Source organism: Protomyctophum bolini (genome assembly GCF_963924005.1).
Source record: "Protomyctophum bolini genome assembly, chromosome: 18".
In the NCBI taxonomy this organism is placed as follows: domain Eukaryota; kingdom Metazoa; phylum Chordata; class Actinopteri; order Myctophiformes; family Myctophidae; genus Protomyctophum; species Protomyctophum bolini.
Window position 1 is genome coordinate 26,828,142 of NC_137879.1, and position 21,377 is coordinate 26,849,518.

The 21,377-nt window shown below is 46.9% G+C and overlaps 1 protein-coding gene across 1 annotated transcript in view; it reads right to left on the minus strand.

Moving 5' to 3' along the window:
• The window catches only part of ryr2a (ryanodine receptor 2a (cardiac)), a gene marked incomplete at both ends in the record, with an annotated part of 231,061 nt that overhangs the window by 165,614 nt on the left and 44,070 nt on the right, over positions 1–21,377 (minus strand). The window lies entirely within an intron of this gene.

Genomic DNA, 21,377 nt, shown 5'->3' on the forward strand with positions numbered 1-21,377 from the left:
TGGCATGAGAAAACATACGTTTACATTGCCAAAGCAGAAAGAACAATACAGCACACACTGCACAGTAATGGATGGTGAGCTGTGTGCACGCAACACAGTCTCACTCACCAACATCACACACATACTAATCTCTCAAGGCAACATTCAGAGATCCGCTGCTGAATCTTTCACGTTACAACGTGAACGTGTAGGGCGTGTTGTTTCAGATGTAAAAAAAAAAAATCTGAGATGATGGAATGATGGTCATGGAAGGGGAACCTTCTGAAAGCTTCATGAGCAAAGATAATCAAATTCAAAATCTATAAAAATAGGTCAAAATGAGCTCTCAGTCATGCAAGTGTTAACACTTTGCTTTCACGAAAATGCTAGATGCTTCTAAACATTTGTTCTATTGCTAGTTTGACCATTTCAAATGGTACATTGACCAAACGTCCATTAGTTGGGAGTGCTAACACATGTTTTAAACTAGCTTTTTTCATGCACTCATGTTTCCCCTTCTTTTCCTATTACACATTAAAATATATATATATTTTTAACTGCAACGTTGATGAGCCTCCATGCAAAAATAAGGTTGGTGAACCAATATTATCCAGGACAAGCTTCATGCGCTATACCCACCCCTCTAGAACAAAAAGCACGCTGGCTGGGCCAGGCTAAGAAGATCCACAGCATACCAATGCAACAAGCTCATCATTTGCCACAGAGGACACACACACAGACACTTGAATTCCATGATTCTCTAGAGTCTATGGGTTTGCTAATCTATTTGACAACAGAGACTGTAAATCTCTGGGACTGAAATTGCATTACGTGAAGAAGAGCAGCTCTGTCATGTCTTAAAGAGGCCATTAGAGTAGCATAAGGCTGGTGATAAAAGTTTAAGGGGCAGCAGATGAACCGGCTTCACTGACAAAAACGTTTTAAACAAGCTATGAGGCTGGTTACAGGGATCTGAGAGAAACACTGAGGGTGTAAAGTAACTATGTTCAGTGTATACTTTCCAAGAACATAGTACGACATGAGGGAGAGTAACAGAGAGAGAGAGAGAGAGAGAGAGAGAGAGAGAGAGAGAGAGAGAGAGAGAGAGAGAGAGAGAGAGAGAGAGATAGAGATGGTCGCTCCATTAAAACTCACTTTGTTACTGCAGGATAACAAGATGTTTTAGGTGAGTCAGTATTGTTGCACCCTTTGTCTGCTGTCTGAAGGTCACAGTGACAAAACGTTAACCTTTAATCGCTCACTTACCGTATTGTCGACCCCCGTTTTTCAAGACTCATTTGTGGAAAAAGATCGTTGAATGTCAAATAGTCTATAGTCCTCGATTATAATACGACCCTGTTTTTTTGGATATCTCATATTCAGGCCAATAGGAGGGTACTCTACTACTCTACTACTAACCTTTTAAGCTGAGCGTTGAGTGCTCTTTGTCTAGAGCAACGTGCTGAACAATATTGAATTGGCATCAGGTTTTGCTCAAGGGCAATTTGAGTACTCAAGGCATCAAACATGTGACTTTTACAACACCACTCTGACCCATGACTACACGGTGCCTCTGCCTAGCCAATATGGACAAATATGAGTCTGGCAGAGGGTCACATGTTGTCAGCCAACTATTAATAATAATAATAATAATAATAAAACTTTATTTGTATAGCACCTTTCATGTCATGAAATGCAGCTCAAAGTGCTTTACAGAGCAATGAAAAAAAAGAAAAGAAAAGCAAGGCAAAGACATTAAAAAACAAGCAGTAATGCAATACAAAGCAATGTTGTAGAAGTGGGTCTTGAGCTGTGCTTTAAAAATGTCTACAGAGGCTGCCTGACGAAGGTACAGTGGGAGCTTGTTCCACGCCGTCGGTCCGTAGAAGCAAAAATCTGCTTCCCCGTATTTTTTAGTTGCCATTTCTTTAGGCAAAGCCAGCAGTGGAAGACCTTAGGGGGCGGTTTGGGACATATTTAGGCAGGCAGTCATGTAGGTAGGAAGGTGCTCTGGACTGCTCTGAACCTAATACACACTAATACACGTACCGTACACTGTGGATGTAGACCCTATAGGTGCCTATTTGGTGTACGTCCTCTACAACAAAATGTCTTTGGCGCGTGCGTGCGTGCGTGCTTGTCTGTCAGTGTGTGGGATGGTGAATTCTGTGTGTGGGGGGGGGGGGGGGACTGCCACTCACATGGTTGGTCATATGGAGCAGCCATGTCCACGTTCCTTTAAATCACCCCAAATCACATGTACAGTATCCCCACACACACACATGCACGCACGTGCACACACATCCATCCATGCATCCACCCACCCACACTCTAAGGGGCTTGTACCAAATGGAGGGATAAATGGTGTTACGTAGCCAGGACAGACACACACTCACACAGATGGAAGGAGAGAGAAGAACCAGCAGTCAAAAAAAGAAAATAGACAGATAAACAGATTGGAAGCTATATGGATACTGAGGAAGGAGAGAGAGAGAGAGAGAGAGAGAGAGAGAGAGAGAGAGAGAGAAGGAGAGAGAGAGAGAGAGAGAGAGAGATGCAGAGATGCAGATGGTGGATGGATTTGGTTTGGAGACAAAGATTAAAGATCGGGAGGAGATAAACTTAGAGAGAGAGGAGGAGGAGAGAGAGAGACAGGAGAGAGACAGGAGGAGAGAGACAGGAGAAAGAGAGAGGGGGGTGAGTAGAGCAAGGAGACTGCAGTGGTTGCACGCATGCACCTACACAAGAACTGAAGTTTGGTTGACACAGAAAAACTACCAGCTTCAAATTCAAAGACACACACATGGACGCGCACACTCACGCACGCACACGCTCTGTTTGTTGACCCCGGGTTTGGTTCAGAGCCATGTACCGGTAACCACTTTGTAATCACACAACTAATAACAGCTGTGTGATTAGAGAGAGAGCAAAACGATACACAGGAAATAGAGTGAAATCAAATCAAAGTGAAAGCAAGAATAAAATAAGACTGGTCCATATACATCGTTCTCACCTGGGGACAGATCCCATAGTGTACAAGGACGTTCACAAAAATGATAATAAACAGCTAATAGATTTGGGGAAAAGTGGAGAATGAGCTTTGTCACCGTCTTCGTATTCCAATGCCTGTGTATCGCACGCTTTCAGCCAGAGAGAGGTCAATGCCTGTGTATCACACGCTTTCAGCCAGAGAGAGGTCAATGCCCGTGTATCACACGCTTTCAGCCAGAGAGAGGTCAATGCCTGTGTATCACACGCTTTCAGCCAGAGAGAGGTCAATGCCCGTGTATCACACGCTTTCAGCCAGAGAGAGGTCAATGCCCGTGTATCACACGCTTTCAGCCAGAGAGAGGTCAATGCCTGTGTATCACACGCTTTCAGCCAGAGAGAGGTCAATGCCTGTGTATCACACGCTTTCAGCCAGAGAGAGGTCAATGCCCGTGTATCACACGCTTTCAGCCAGAGAGAGGTCAATGCCTGTGTATCACACGCTTTCAGCCAGAGAGAGGTCAATGCCCGTGTATCACACGCTTTCAGCCAGAGAGAGGTCAATGCCCGTGTATCACACGCTTTCAGCCAGAGAGAGGTCAATGCCTGTGTATCACACGCTTTCAGCCAGAGAGAGGTTTCTTCATTTTATAGTAGGATAAAGGAAGATTTCTTGATTTGAATACTGTATTTGTCCAAAAGCCAACATTTCACTTTTCTCCAAAGATCAACCTTAATTCATCCTTGGATATGGCCCACCAACACTAAACGAATACAGAACAATGTATAAACATTGAAAACAACATTACATCAATATTATTAATACAAGACACTTTGCATATAGACTATAGAGTATATATAGAGACACATTTTGTTTTAGTCGACATCCAAAATCTCATTACAGTCCATTTATTTATTGCTTTGTTAGTTCAAACACAGCTGAGTCATACCTAAACAAGTCCCGTCAGTTAGATGTGAGAGTTTACAAAGTCATATCTGATTGGCCCCGACTCCGCACTGGCTTCTTAATCAGGATTTAGATTAGAGGAGACAAGAACACGGCATTACAACACGGAGCACTCACCACAAATAATGCCTTGTTCATGCACAGAGATAAAGCCTCATTTAAATCTCCTCATGCGCCAGTAGTGTCAAGCACCAAAAATAGCACACCTACGAGCTCACAACGCGTTGTGAATGCGATGCAAAACATAACACATAACTGTGATTAACAAATCACAAATATATGCTTTAAATACTTAAAATGACAGTTTTGTCAACCACTCCAACTACACCATCCCTATTCTGGGGGGGGACGTTCGCCAGAAATACACGATTTACAAGCACACAACGATTGAGCAATGTGTTGTGAGCTTGTGTGAAATAAGAGCGAGCCCTATACACGTCAGTTTCATGAAGGGATTAAGTGGTACCCTCCACGATACCATTACTGTGAGAGTTTTTATATCACGATAAACTATAGCGATTATCGTTCCAACCCTAATGTCAATACAGTGCTATACATACATGCCTGGAGCCTGCATGGTACTGCAGTTAATTACGAGTGGTGTCTGTGCTCTGACAGTAATCCTGGATTCACAGAGGCTCTTCGGATCATAGGAGAGTCCAGAGAAACACACTTTTCTGCTAGTTCATAGTCATGTGCACATACACTGCGCCCAGTCAAACTAAGCACAGTTTCCATTCATTATCTAATATCTCTTTCCAATTGTTCCAGTAATAGTTTTTTTTGCGTTAGCTCATTCCACATACCGATCAAGACTATAAGATTTATTCTGCCATCTGTGGCCATGAACATAACATTTGAGGCCCAGTGCATTATCTTTCACAGTGGTGAAATGGTGTACTGTAAAACACATGAAACGTGGGCTAGCTCTTCGGCCCTAATTTCCACTATCTGTTAGACCAGTATATAGCTAGTGTGCTGCTGCTAACTGCTTGTGGAGGGTAATGGAGCATTCAGCTCATCAGCCCTTCACTATGAAGATAGGGAGGCACATACTGTATGCAGTGAGTGCACGCACGCCCGCACGCACGCACGCCCGCACGCAAGCACGCACGCACGCACGCACACACGCACGCACGCACAGGTGTTACGAAGGTACATTATACTGTAGCATCCCAGAATAGGGATGATAGGGTTTATGTGGATAAAAAGAACAGGAAATGAGAGGAAAAGGAGACTTGAGAGGTTATGGGGAACAGGGGAGAGATTAAGGATGGAGAGAGAGAGAGAGAGAGAGAGAGAGAGAGAGAGAGAGAGAGAGAGAGAGAGAGAGAGAGAGAGAGAGAGAGAGAGAGAGAGGAAAGGGAAGAGGTGATAAACCAGGAGTGCCGCAGTGTAGTGTTGGGTTTCCTCTGCTTTGTGTGTGTGTGTGTGTGTGTGTGTGTGTGTGTGTGTGGGGGGGGGTTATGGGATTCCCCAGAGATGGAGAGATAGATGGAAAGAGGGAGAGGAGCAGAGGAAGGGGATGAACAGAAACATAAAAAGCTAAAGAGATATGTGGACAGAAAGGCAGGAGGACGTGAGAAGCAGAGACAATGGAGAGTAAACCACATCATAAAGGCAGGAGGACGTGAGCAGCAGAGACAATGGAGAGTAAACCACATCATAAAGGCAGGAGGACGTGAGCAGCAGAGACAATGGAGAGTAAACCACATCATAAAGGGGCGAGAATGGGAGAGAGAAACAACAGAAAAGGGAGAGACGTGTGCTGACTCATCCACAGCCCACTAGCAGCTACTAGGAGCACTTTCACCTTAGAGAGATATATTATAGGTGCCAGTGCATATGCACGCCTAAATGTGTGTGTGTGTGTGTGTGTGTGTGTGTGTGTGTGTGTGTGTGTGTGATGCACTTCCCAAAATGCACTTCCCTGTCATCTCTCTTTCTACAGAGACAGACAGACATTAGATGCGCTGCGGTGTTAACTCTGGCAACAAGGAGCTAACCTGCATCTCACTCCTCCAGCGGGTCGTTATTTAAAGGGGAGTGGAAAGGTGCCTATTAATTATTAAACACTTCTCTGCCGCAACATCCCAGAGCCACCTTAAACCCCAGACAGACACTGCAGTGGAACCCCTCGCTTGTCTGTCTGTCTGTCTGTGATCTAATAGAGCAGTGGTTTTCAACCCTTTTCATATGAAGGCCCATTATTTATTCTGCATTTGAGCCACCATTTGATGACAGATTTATGACAATCTGAAGACCAACTCGCCATCATTTCAGTTTAACTGCAGGGGACCACCTGGAACCCCCTCAAGGACCACTGATGGACCCCAGACCTCGGGTTGAGAAGCACTGTCTTAGAAGGAATCACAGGGATACAGCAGCAACGTCCCCAGTATCTGTTGCTTGCCTTGTGTTCGTCAAGGTCTGATTAGACTTAGTTGCACGCCGGCGACACATAGCCGATCTGCAGGCGTTGTGGGCTTGTAGATCAGCTATTTTCTTTTACACATAACGAACATACGCATGTTTACTGGGGTATATGTATAATATAGATATTAAATATTCCCTTGTTTAAAACCTGTAAACAAAATGAAATAAGAATGTTGACTCTGGCTTTATCCAATTTTCCGATTTAGATTCTGGAAAGTTATGGAAGTTCAGGCATATTTTCCTATGCCTAATTTGCATATTTAAATGTGCAATTTTAGAAAACTTGTAATACAATAAATCATTGTCTTCGTGTAAGTAATCAACTGGTGAAGTTTCATGGTGATAACTATATTAATAAACCGATCACCTATCACCTATCATATACTGTATATACTGTAGGTGAAAATAAAATGTGTGATAAATATGAAAAAGCTACTCCTGTGGGGTTATCATATATACATTTACATATATTGATACATTACGAATATTGATTCGTAAAGAAATCTTGTCTGGCTCATGGACTTTATGACAAGCGAACACTGACTGCGTGTGCACATTATGACCGCATGGACTAGCACACAAACACACACACAACACATGCACAGCATACAGTTAAGGTGGTTGCACACTGGACGCGTTTTTTTTTAAACCGATGGAGAAACGCAGCTAAAAATCCGAAAAACGCACTCGGTGTGTGGGGACCTTTACACTTCTTACAACTTCCCCATTCTCTCACACACACACTGTCTCTCTCACTCACACACATGCACGGCCATGTAGGGAAAGATGGGGCGGTGCGAGGGTTTAGAATGCTTCCAGTTATCTACTGCAGCTCTTCTTAACCTGGAATTTTGCCTTAGTGTCAGCTAAAACGTCTCAACGCACGCACACACACACACACACACACACACACACACACACACACACACACACACACACACACACACACACACACACACACACACACACACACACACACACACACACACACACACACACACACACACACACACACACACACACACACACACACACACACACAGTTCTATCTCAAGACATCTGGTGTGTGTCAGTGACACCTAGCATGCAGCTAACCTTGTATGGGGAGAAAGAGAGGGAGTGGGGCATTACAGTGCTGAACAACAGTGAGCTTCCGGAAGCGACAATTCCTTTCCTCTTCTCCATTGAGAATTTTGTCATCAGCTATAATGCCCTAACAGTCCGACGTAGAGTCTCCTGGTTGAAGCCAAACGTCTGTCTGTATGCTATCTTTTAAGAAAAAAAACTTCTTTTTTTTGCAATATCATGTAGGACAACTTCACTATCCACAATCCTAATGTGTAGCAGCCAGTGTTGGGCAGTAACTTCGGGTTACTTCAGTAACCTCAGTTGTATAAGTGACTCGAAGAAGAGAGTCATATGGGTCCGAGACACTTGGTGGCGCTGGAGCACAGAACAAAACATAAACTCACGAGCTAATTTATTGGTTCGTGGAGCTGTCACTCAAGGCGGCGCCTCCGGTCCTGACCCGCAGGTATAAAACCGGTGGGCGTACACGCCGAGTCATTCCTATCAACCATTTTTCTGCCGCTTGCCAAAGCAGACGGGCAGTACAATGACTCTCTTCTTCGAGTCACTTATACAACTGAGGTTACTGAAGTAACCCGAAGTTGTCTAAAGTGCCTCTCTCGAAGAGAGTCATATGGGTCATCATAAAACTCCCGTATGATCACCCCGGCTGACAGGACCGCTCCACGGTCCCCCTTTTTCCAGAGAGACGTCACGTGAATGTGCGTCCCTCCCGCAAGGGAGACTGAGAGGGTTTTTAAAGGCCAGGGGCCAGAAGGGACCTCTTGACCAAAACAAAAAACAGTCAGACTTCCTGACTCAAATGGGCGGCAACCCCCAGGACTGCATGTCCCAGGGTTGCAGGGGCCACATCCAGGTTATAAACGTGGCGAAGGTCGACGGAGACGACCAACTCGCCGCAGCGCAGACATCCTGAATCGGGACTCCCCTGGCCAAGGCCCAGGATGCAGACAAACCTCTTGTAGAGTGTGCACGTAGACCCTCTGGGGGTTCAGAACCACACGAGGTATAGGCTAACCTTATAGCCTCCATAATCCACTGCGAGAGTCTTACTTTCGAAATGGGTTTACCCTTCCACTGGGAATCCCAGGCTACAAAGAGCTGCTCACCCAGCCTGAAGGGGGCAGTCCTTGACCTGTAGACTTTCAGGGCCCTCATAAGACAGAGACAATGTAGTCTCCTATCCTCCACCGAAGAGAAGGGAGGAGGATGGAAGGCCGTGAGATCCACAGGCGAGCAGCCCGAGGGAAAGGTCTTAGGTAGAAATGAAAGGTTCGGCCTGAGCGTGACCCTGGTGTCATTACCACTGAATCTCAAGCAGCCGCTGCTCATTGAGAGCACGTGCATGTCACCAGCCCGCTTTGCTGTCGTCAGGGCGACAAGCAAAACGGTTTTCAGAGAGAGGAACTTCAGGTCCACCGTTTCCAGTGGCTCGAAGGAGTCTCTCATCAAGGAGTCCAAGACTATCGTCAGGTCCCACGGGGGGACCAGAGATCTGGCGACCGCTCTGAGGCGCGCAACTCCTTCCATGAACTGACGGATCAGCAGGTGTTCACTGAATGGTCTGTTGTTCATACCAACCTGATAGGCCGCTACGGCCGCCAGGTTGATCTTGACTGAGGAGAGACCAAGACCCCTGTCCAAGAACTCCTGTAGGAAAATCAGAATGTGTCTCACAGACGCCTGAAAAGGGAAGACCTCTTCCTGTCTGTCCGAGCACCAACGCTCAAACACAAGCCAGGCAGTGTTATAACGTCGTCTGGTGGAGGCAGCCCTGGCACCAAGGATCGTCTCTACGACATTCGGAGGCAGGCCAATCGCTTCTAGCGACGCCCCTTCACGGGCCAAACCCAGAGATCTAGGTCCTGAGGACGTGGGTGAAAGATCTCTCCTCTGGCCTGGGTCAGCAGGTCCCTCCACAGAGGAAGCTGCCATGGTTCTTTGAACAGGAGAGGGACTATGTCCTGTCTCCAAGATCCCCAGGCTGGAGCTACTAGTAGCAGCTCTGATCCCTGATCCCGCACCCTGGCTAGGACATGCGGAATCAGTTCCAACGGGGGAACGCATAAAACAGAGAACACAGGCGAGAGGACCGAAGTCCCCCCTGCCTGTTGATGTAACAAACCGTCGTGGTGTTTTCGGAAACGAACCAGGACGTGGTGACCTCTGAGGAATTGTTCGAATTCTCGGAGTGCCAGGAACACTGCCAGTAGTTCCAAGTAGTCGATGTGGGAGGAGCGTAATGCGGCATCCCACACGGCCCTGGCCATCCTCCCGTCGTGGGTGGCGCCCCAACCGTAGAGGCTGGCGTCGGCGGTGACCAACCTCCTGACTGTGGGGAGACCCCTCGGGACCCCCTCCGTCAGAACACCTCTGTTCGACCACCATTACAGAGCTAGAGTGCAGTTCGAGGACACTGTCACTCTGGTCGAAAGTGCGTGTAGATCGCTGACCCTCTTAGCGGACGTCAGGGCGACCAGGAGGGCTGGCTTTAGTGTAAGACATTTCAGGTCAGCCGTCTGCAGTGGCTCGAAGGGCTCATTGTTTAGAGCCCTGAGGACTAGAGACAGAGCCCAAGAGGGGACCAGGGGTCTGTCGACCCTGTGTACCCTGCGTACGCCCTTCACAAACCGTTTTGCCAGCGGATGTCTCCATACTGTCTGGTCGTTAACGCCCATTTGGCAGGCCGAGATGGCTGCTAAGTGGGTTCTCACTGAGGAGAGGCCTAGACCTCTGTCTAGGAACTCCTGCAGGAATGTCAGGGCGTAAACTACTGAAGCTTGGAATGGGATAACCTGGTTAGGTCGTTCTGAGCACCACTGCTCGAACACACCCCAGGCTGTTTCGTAGCGGGTCATTGTCGACTGGGCTCTGGCCTTCTGAATCGTTGCGACAACATTCGGAGGGAAACCGGCCTCAGTCAGCATTAGCCTCTCACGGGCCAGACCCATAGGTCTAGGTCCTTGGGGCAAGGGTGGAAGAGGGATTTCAGCCAACGCTGAAAAGGCCTCATATGGAGTCTGTCCAGACCTACCAGAGAGATGGCCGAGGCCATGAGTCCGGCCATCCGTAGACACGTACCCAGTGGAAGTGTGCGGCCTGTCTTGCACATGGTCACGCACTTCAGGAGGTCGTTGACCCTGTCCCGACTCAGCGGAGCCCTGTAGGAGACAGAGTCCAGAGTGATGCCCATGAAATCCGTGGATTGGGTAGGCATGCTCTTGGCTAGGTTTATCCTGAAACCCAGTGAGGTCGCATGGGACACGACCCGAGTCGTGTTCCTCGCGGCCTCCTCTGCTGAATCCGAACATAGGAGACAGCCGTCTATGTAACTGGACACCCATAGACCCAGAAGTCTCAGGGGTGCCAGAGCGGCCTCCGTACAGCGGACGGAACACTCTGGGACTGAGGGACATCCCGAATGGAAGGACCGTGTACTCATAAGCCTTTTCTTGGAACCCAAACCGCAGGAACTTCCTGTGAGGTGGGTAAATAGGGATGTGGAAATAGGCGTCTTTTAGATCTATGGATGTGAGCCAGTCGCCTGGGCGTATGGAGTGCACCAGAGACTCGGCCGTCAGCATCTTGAACTGAAAAGACTTGAGGTGCCTGTTGAGTATCCGCAGGTCCAGGATGGGACGTAGACCCCCCCCCCCCCTTTTTCTTGACCAGAAAGTAGCGGGAGTAGAGCCCGCTGCGACGCTGGGCCAAGGGTACCTCTCTGACGGCATCCTCCTCCAGCAAGGAAGCTATCTCCTGTTGGAGAATCAGACCCTCCGGACCCCCGGCGTTGGTGAAGACGACCTCTGAAAACGCTGGGGGTGTTCTGCGAACTGGAGTCTGTAGCCCTTCGCTATGGTGTTGAGGATCCACGGGGATGCTCCGCACCACTCCCACTGTGCCAGGTGCTTGGCTAGTGGGTTCTCTCCGGCTATGGGAGGCACGCCCCGCCTGGGGGTAGTGTTCCCTAGCATGTCGGAGAAAATTGGGCATGACCCGTCTCCCCAGTGGCGTTTTGGTACGCCACTGACCTTATGCCCTGCCCCACTGCGTCGGGGGGGGGCCCATGGGGCCCCCGTGGCAGTGGGTTCATGTCCCCCCCTCCGTGGATATTGTTTTGTTGTCTTTTTGTATTGTGGCATAGCCTGTACTACAGACAAAAAATGCTGTACTTGTGCAAACAATATCGAGGGACCTGGCTACAGGGACGCCCAGGACGCCCACCTGTGCCATGGTCCAGAAGCGCATTGCGGGCGGACTGGACGTGCAGTCCGAGACTGCTACGTCCGGTGCTGGGCCCGGCGCATGGGGGGAGGGTAGGGAGTGTGTTACTTCGGCTGCTGGTCAGGGCCTCGCAGCCTGGACGCTGCACCTCCACGTTGAGGGTGATCCTCTCGAGTGCGCCTCTGAAGAGGCCTCCGGGGATGATAGCACCCTCGGAAAACTCTCTCTGGGCAACGGGATCCAGACCAGGTGAGGCTTCCAGCCACCTAGCATGCTCTGAGGTGATGGAAGCGGTGGCCATAAGGCCGGTCAGGTCGGTGAGTCAGTACGTGAAGGTCACAATTTTCTCATGTAGGAGACGAACTCTAGCCAACTGTTCAGGAGTAGGGCCGTGGCCCCTCTCCTGAAGAAGGGAGCTCTGAAGCATTGAGAGCGTCGCGGGGTAGCCGGGAGAGTCATGGGCTCCTTCCAGCTAGCCGTGTAATGTGCTCTGAAAAACCTGGGACAGGGGAAGCGGTGGTCCCCCGACAGTGATTTTTGTCGTGTACATACTGTGCAGCTTGGCCACAGACCCACCCATGGTGGGGATCTGTGTCAAGAGCTTTTGCCTTTCTTTGGGGAGCGGTCCCGGTGTGCAGTCTGGGGCTGCTACACCCTGGACGGGGCCCAAGGCATGGGAAAGCGTCTGAGCACGCTCCTCCTGGAGACGGAGTTGCAGGGTCCGATCGGCCCCTCCAAAGACGCTGTGCCGGTCGTAATCCTGGCAGCCGTCACGTTGGCTGTTGGACAGCAACGTGAGGCATTCAGTGACCGTATGAGAGCAGCGTGAGACAATAGCCGAAGTAGCTCCGATGCTATGGCTATGTCATAGACGAGTTGGTGTGGCACCTTGAAAACAGCCTAACTGGAATGCTAAACATTCTAGGGTGGCGTCGGCCATCCAATGAGGTTGCTACTCCCGACCTCGAAAAGGTTAGCTAAACAGCTAAACAAACCTAGCTTCACAATGTACATACCTGTAATGTTGAGGGAAGCAGTCGGTTGTCGAGGGTCGTCACGTCGAGTGAGACTCGTGCCTTCGGCCGCTGCGTGAAGTAGTAGCAGTGTCGGTGGAGGCCTCCCGCTGGAGGGAGAGCAGCACCCAGAGCAAGCCGGCGAGGCCTGGCTGATGTCTTGGGTCTGGCTCCAAGGCCTGTTTACCAGTGAGGTGAAGAGCATGTGGAGCTTGTTGTTGGCGGTCCGAGCCGCCTTCCCGGCAGGGGAGGAGCCCAGGAAGGACTCGTCACGGTGTCTCTGAGACGCGTCGAGGTTGAGGGGTCTGAAGAGAGAGGACGAGGTGGTGGGCTGACTAGATCCCGCTGGAGGGAGAGCAGCACCCAGAGCAAGCCGGCGAGGCCTGGCTGATGTCTTGGGTCTGGCTCCACAGGTCTGTTTACCAGTGCGGTGAAGAGCGTGTGGAGCTTGTTGTTGGCGGCCTTTATCACCCCCGCAGGCCATCTTGGGTGTTGGTGTAGCTTGAAGAAGGAACCAGCAGTCCAAGACATTGTAGAAGCACTTCACTTTTAAGTTATAATATAATATCATTATATAATAATAATATATACTATAACAAAATTGTTGTGAGGAAAAGCTGTCTGTAACTCACAAAACCGGATAAAAAGAAAAGTGGTGGTGGAGTAGAAGAGTAGGTGCACCACTGGGAATTGGGGAGGGCTGTTGCCACCCCCGCAGGCCATCTTGGGTATTGGTTGTAGTCTGAGGAAGCATCAGTAGCCCAAGTGGAAACTTCTTTAGTCAAGAGGTTGTTACAAACCCTGTTGAAACAGAGCCTTGGAAGGGGTCCATCATCGTGGCCATCTGTAGCCATGGTGGAGATGGCTTGTTCCTTGTCTTATTCTCAAAACCCCTTTTTTTATTTCATTTTAAGATATTAAAAAAAAATATATATATATATATATATTATTTATTTAGCACCACTACTAAATAAAAATATTTTTCTCACTTAACTCCCCTACTATAGAGGGTAACGTGAAGCGGAACACACACAGTGGTTAGCCTTCAGTCGACGGCTGAAGGCTACCCCACGTGTTGTTGCTGGCCCACCGTGTAATGGAGGGAGCCAGGGAGACCCTTTTCTTGTCCCCAATGCGGGGAAGGGTTGAGAGAGAGTGGGGAAGGGTTGAGAATGCGGCCCGTCTAGCCTGCGGTAGATGTAGACGCTTACAGCGCCTGATATTCCCAGGCGGTCTCCCATCCAAGTACTAACCAGGCCGGACCCTGCTTAGCTTCCGAGATCGGGCGTGTTCAGGGTGGTATGGCCGTAACGTACCGGTATGCCCGCCGTCACCGAGAGGTGTAGAAGCGAGGCTGCGGGCTGCGGCTAGGACTCAGATTAGTCAGCGACTAACGAGAGGCTAGCCGTGGAGAAAAGAGGCGGCAGCAACGCTGAAGCCAAACCACAGACAGGCTAACGGAGCTAGCTGACAGCTAACAACGCTAGCTAGAGGGTAATGAGAGGGAAGATAGAACAACAAGCCGCCGGGCAGGCTCACTTGTGTTATGAGTCTTATTTGACTTATCTGCTTAATAGCTCGTAGAGAGAAAAACACCTTCTTGTGGCTGCGAATCCCCGCGGTACAAGTCGGTTTTAGACTCGTCCGTCTTTCGGGAAAATACAACTTCAACAGCCGGTGTGAACTTTGGTGTACTCGTTGTGCTGTGTGCATCCAAGCGCAGAAAAATGTAGGAATGACTCGGCGTGTACGCCCACCGGTTTTATACCTGCGGGTCAGGACCGGAGGCGCCGCCTTGAGTGACAGCTCCACGAACCAATAAATTAGCTCGTGAGTTTATGTTTTGTTCTGTGCTCCAGCGCCACCAAGTGTCTCGGACCCATATGACTCTCTTCGAGAGAGGCACTTTAGACAACTCTAGTTACTAGTAATATATCACTGTAATATTATTACTTATCCCAGTAACAAGTAAAGTAAGGTATTACTTTGCCAAAACCGTAATATTATACCCATTTACTTTGTAAAAAACATATTACACATTACTCTGGATTTGTTGGCTACCATTTGAAAACATTTTATTTAAAAGGTCAAAATGGGGAGAGCAAGGGACTTGAACTCATGCTTCCTTCATGCATGAGTGTCCAAGTTGCTCCTTTACACCTACTGTTTTTCTTATTTGTCAAATGACAATAAAGTAGGCCTATCTTCTTGAAAAGAAGATTAGACCTCGAAGTTAAAGTATATATTTTTTGTTTTCTTAATATTGTGGTTTCTAAGTATGTATATGGGCTAGACATGGATGATCTTGCCTTATAGAAGGGTTAAGTATATACTATATAAGTTTAGATCTCACAAAAACAAACATGCGGTGGCCGGGGGGGGGGGGGAACCTACAGCTTGTTGTGAGTAGGGCAGCCAAAAGGTCAGCTACAGCCCTGATTCAGACTTGGATGGTTAGAGCAGCGCGATTACATTCAAAGTCAATGCAAAGACGAGAAGTTGCCCGGATGGGCACGGTGCGACCTGGCGAATATATATATATATATATATATATATATTCAGGTGTGAAAGCAGCTTAAAAGAATCGACAAAAAGAATTGTGACAACTTGTAAGCTTAACCCATTAAAACCGGGAAAGCACCGGTGTCATTTTGGTTGGCTAATCAAATAGATCTATTATATACAGCACATGAGTACAAGCTCACAGTGCGTTCCTTTGTTCTGCACTGCAAGCTTGTACAGTATATGCAATTTTTTAACATGAAAGTGTGAAAACTACTGATTTAGAAGGCATTTGTAGAATCAGCTCTTTGGGTTAAAGATCTGCAATTGTTGCTATTTTTGCACTACGATGAAGTATAACAAAGGGTAGTAAGTAATGTATGAAAGAAAAAGACCCCAGACAATAGCTCTAATCAATGATATGTTTCTACAAACATACAGTATACAGCAGCATCCATCCAGTAAAGCCTGGTTAATCCCCAGTACTTCCTTACAATGCTCAGGGAGTACAGTGTTGCCAGGCAACAGAATAGCTACAGTTTAAATGGTATTCTTATAGTTTAAGAGTTTTCATTATAGAGCAGTGCTTCCCAAACTTTTTAGCTCAAAAGTCAAGAAAAATATAAATTATTGCCCGGGAAACAAACAAGGCCAACGAGTCACAGAATTGCCACCTTTAGACTTAGAGATATGAGACTTTGGCTGTGGTTTATCAGGGCTAAAATTAGAGGAAAGAGATGTTATCAGGAAAAACCTAGGGAGCTCGGACGTGCAATGTCCATACATAAACACTACACCATTGAGTCAAGTCGAAAATGTATAGTAAACTATAGTTAAAAAGTAAAAAAATCACCCGTGGCTTCCTGTGAAGGAGGGCGTCTGACTCATCGTCTGTCTGAGTTCCCCAACACTGAGTGTAAAATTAATAAAGTGTAAAAATGGCCAATATGTGTTGTTTTTTTGTTATCACTGTGGGAGAGTGCAATCATCCAATCCACTAAGCAACTCAAAACAAGGGGGGATGGGATACTGTACCAACCATTTGCCAGTTTTGGAGGCGCTATCCACACATTTATCTGTGTTGTTCATTCCACAAATGCCTGGTCCTTACAAACTGTACCTCGTTGTAAAGGTGACTAATCAACATTCAACAATAAAAACGATATAAAATACAATACAAGTTGGTATTATTAAAGGGGAGAAATAACCAAACTTTTTGTGAGGAGTTCATAAAAACAGACATTTTAGATAATGTGCTGGATGCTTTAAATTGCCACAATTGACCACTTTCATGAAGGAACATTAAGATAATGAAAATGTTCAGATCAGCACTGGTAACTGGTAACGTAACTTCCCCATTTTCTGGAAAATGTAGGATTATTTAGGTGATTTATATTGTTTGGTTTGACTGTACAACTACAACAGGGCAATGTCATCATCCTCCAGCACTGGACGAAGCAACTTGGTCAGTCCTTTGTGCTCCACTACCAAGCCCCCATGTATATTATGTTGTGTTCTGTTGTGTTGTTCGATCTGAATCCCCCACCCACCCCTTTTCCCCCACACTGTATATGTTTTTTCCCCCTTTTTACCCGTTTTCTGTTTTTGGCTATATAGAAGTGTATATTTGTACGTCTCTAAATGTTATGATGAATTGACCATGGTGAACCCTATTACAAGTGTAATGCTTTATGGTGTCGTCCACAGTTAACAGCTTTGTATTGAGCTGTGCTTGAAATGTACTGCAATTCTCCAATCATTTAATAAATACTTCAATCAATCAATTAATGACTCCTGCTTGACTCTGGCACAGTGGCAAATTCACCCAGAGAATATAATGGTACGTCGTACACTACAGACTTTTTAGAAAGGAAAACCAGCACTCACTTTGATCCATTTAGGAATTAGGATTCTTGTTTATTACGTTTCGGTCCACGTACAGGCCTTCGTCAGCGTGAATGAGGAAGGCCTGTGGGACGAAACGTCCGTATGTTCTGCTCCTGGGGGTGAACCGGGTAAACAAGAATCCTAAATGGATCAAAGAGAGTGCTGGTTTTCCTTTCTAAAATACAATTTCTACCAGAACAGTGCACCCGATACACACATACTGCAGTGAACTACTCGTCTGAGTGCATGCTTCTCTCTGTTTCATGCATGTACACTACAGAATCATGACAGAGGCCTGTTCAGGATAACCGTTGTAAGTGTTTAATTATTGATACTGTATAAACTGTATACTTGTCACATTCACTGTTGATAGAGTGCATATATTATGCCGCTAACCACTGTTGTAGTCCAGCTGGCACTATCAGCCTCCTATCCACTGTTGTAGTCTGTACATACTGTACACCTGTATATCCATTCAGAGGCGCTAGATGCATATTCATATTCATGTGACACTGTAGATTGCACATCATAGCCTAGTCGATAGGTAACGATACGATGCATTATGTTATCCCAGTCTATTTTATTTTATATTACTGTATATATATATTTGTATCTTTCCCCCCCCGTTTCATTGGATGACACAGAGGAGCATGGTGAGCCAGAAGGGGTATGAATCAGTGGTTCTCAAAGTGGGGTCCGGGGACCTCCAGGGGTCCACAGCAAAATACATTAATACAGCATTACAATCATTTTAAACATTTATCATTTATACGACCGCTATTAAAAAAATAGCAGATCCGAGCTTGTGCATCTGCTATTTTAGATTTATTTTGTTTTGTTTCTTTTATCTAAAACAAAATTGGAACGTTTTGAATAATCGTTGCAATTTTGTCCATGGCACAAAATACTTAAAATGGTCCTTGACATGAAAAGGTTTGAACCACTGGTATAAATATGGTATTCTTTCTTACAATCTAGTACTATCAGTGTTATTGCGACCATAGGTCACATTTACTATGAAAACCTGCATTTCCCGTCTGTCCGTAGTTAGTCACCCCACGCCTCCATTATATGGTCACGCCTCTGACATCATGCCTCCATATATGGTCACACCTCGTGACATCACGCCTCGTGACATGTCACGCCACCATATATGGCCATCTCCACACATGAAGATCACAACACTGACCTCATCTAACCTAGATCTGCATATGGAGCCGGCCAGCAACTCTACATCTGACCTTAAACCCTTAGATCTCCATATATGGAGCTGACATTCCATACGTTGATCCACCCCCACCCATCCTTCCTGTTCTGACACTCCATATGTTGATCTGACCTCATCAGACCCATGTAAACTCAAGACATGCTCCATATATGGCCAGTACAGAATTCTTTATGTTGATCTGACCCCACCATACCAAAGCGCCAGCGCTCGCCCAGCAGTCTGCCGTCATGTCTCGTCTCAGGGTCACCACTATACTGTATTGCTATGGGTTGCAGTCTACTCCATGTGTACAGTGGATTGTTCTGGTTCCTGTAAGCTCTATGGAGGAAAGCAACACATCTTCCCAATGTTGCCGTTATGTAATAACTGTCTTGAACTCTCTCTCTCTCTGTGTGTGTGTGTGTGTGTGTGTGTGTGTGTGTGTGTGTGTGTGTGTGTGTGTGTGTGTGTGTGTGTGAGGGTGTGTGTGTGTGTGTGTGTGTGTGTGTGTGTGTGTGTGTGTGTGTGTGGTGTGTCAGTGCCTATGCGACAGAATGCCGTACGACAAGGAAGAAAGAGACCCTTTCTGCAAGAAGAGACTGCGTTTTGCTCCAGGGTGCTGTCGTGTGTGCGTGACACGTGCACACACACACACACACACACACACACACACACACACACACACACACTAAAGAACTATGAATACATACATAATAAAGAACTATGAATCCACAATCAAGGCACATGAGCAGTGCAAACAAGAAGAAAAACTATGTATGTATGTTCTGCATTCCCACTATTTGCACAAAGCCACATATTTCACACTGCAGGGAGCACGCATGCACGCACCTGTACGGTGCACGCGCACGCACACACACACACACACACACACACACACACACACACACACACATGAAACCATGCAATAAAATGTAAAAAAACAATACAAGTCACACTAGCCTATGTATGTATGTTCTGCATTCACACTATTTGCACAAAGCCACATATTTCGCACTGCGGGGGGCATACACACACACACACACACACACACACACACACACGTGCGTGCGCACACACACACACACACACACACACACACACACACACATAAAACCATGCAATAAAATGTATAAAAACAAAACAAGTCACACGCAGAGAATGTTGTCATGTTGTCTTGCATGGTCAAAACACAGAAATATGTACCACACACACACGCACGCACACTCGTGTTACGTTGGGCTGGTGGAGGGCTGACCATGTATTATTAATGTCACTCCATCTGGCTGTATTGTAGCGTAACAACCTTCCAGCTCTGCCTGTATAGCCCAGCAGGCTCACACACACACACACACACACACACACGCGCAGTTAAGTCATTGTGCTGCAGTTATCTTTTCGCCATGGCTTTCTACTGGGCCAATGCCTGACATGAATTGGAGATGAGGGCTGTCACTTCCTGGAATTACAGATGACAGGCTGGGATGCATGGTCAGGGATGGTCACATGTTCAGAACGCCACCCTCTGTCTCGTTATGACCTCGTCAGAACCGCCATAACCTGAAGAGACGCCCTGCACGGACACACGCATGGGCTTATTGCGAATTCAGTGAGCACTTACTATGAGACCTAGCAGATCATGTCTGTCTGTGTGTCTGTCTGTGTGTGTGTGTGTGTGTCTGTCCCGCTATACGTCCAAATATGGAGTGTGTTGCATCAGCAATCACTCAGCTCCATATATGGGCACAAAAGGGGCCAGGTCCACATATACAGTAACAGCGGGACAGACACACAGACAGACAGACAGACAGACATGATCTGCAGGGTCTCAGCTGCGTTCGCTTCCCACGTTTGCACGTCTTACTGGTGCTGGACTGCTTATATGTCACAGTAAGAGTCCGTTAGTATCAGGAGTTTAACAACAGCACAAAGCCTTCAATGACAATATCTAATATGACATGTCCTGAAATGATGATCAGAGACAGCTGTGGGGAGGGGGGAGAGAGAGAGACAGAGACAGAGAGGAGAGAGAGATATAGAGAGACAGAAAAGGAGAGATGGAGACAGAGTGAGGGGGGTACGGGATAAAGCGTATGTCTCGATCCTGCACATGAAACACTGCACAACCACATCTGATCTCTGCTGCACTACTGCAGAATTAATCCTCCTCTGACAGGACCGAGAGAGAGAACCAGATTGAAGCATTGTGAAACATACAGGTGGAGAGAGACATAATGTACAAGGGCAAGGCAAGGCAAGGCAGAACAAGGAACAAACTGGACACTAGGAAAACGTAAACAAATTAAAATAAGATGAAGCCAGGGAGAAAAGGTGCGTTTTAAGTAGGGACTTAAAAATCTCGATGGATTGAGCAGCTCTAATATGTTGACTTCAAACACCTAAAAATAAACAGACCAACATACATATAAAATCACTCCCACTCTCACTACATGAGAAAAGGGCACTCCTGAGAGCACATATCTTCACCAGGCTGGGTTGACCTATAAAGGGCTGCTCTTATATTATCGGACGGCTGTGGCTCAGGAGGTATAGAGCAGGCATTTTGAATCCCGGCTCCTCCTGTCCACATGTCGAAGTGTCCTTGTGGGCAAGACACAGAACCCCACCTTGCCTCCAGTGGTTGCCACCATTGGTGTGAATGTATGAATGAATGGACCATTGTAAGCACTTTGAGGAGGCACGTAGTGCATAGAAAAGTGCTATAAAAAATGCAATCCATTATTATTATTACTGTATGTGAGCACGTACCAACAGAAACTGATTAAATGATGAAGATAAAAACAAATAAATAACGGTTGAGAAAAATTGTGAGGATGCAGTGAAATGCAGTGGATGTAATTGACAAACTATTGAATCATTTCAAAGGATGGTACTAATATATACTCCATTATCAGTGGAGCATGAAATCAGTTCATTTCTCACACAATGCTAATTTCACAACTGAAGGGCAAAATGTAAATGGAGAGTGGGGTTTATTACATACGCCGCCCGCCTCTAATGGGAAATAACAGGGGGAAAGAGAGCAACAACAAAATGAGGGCACGGTAGGAATAAACGCAGATGTTGA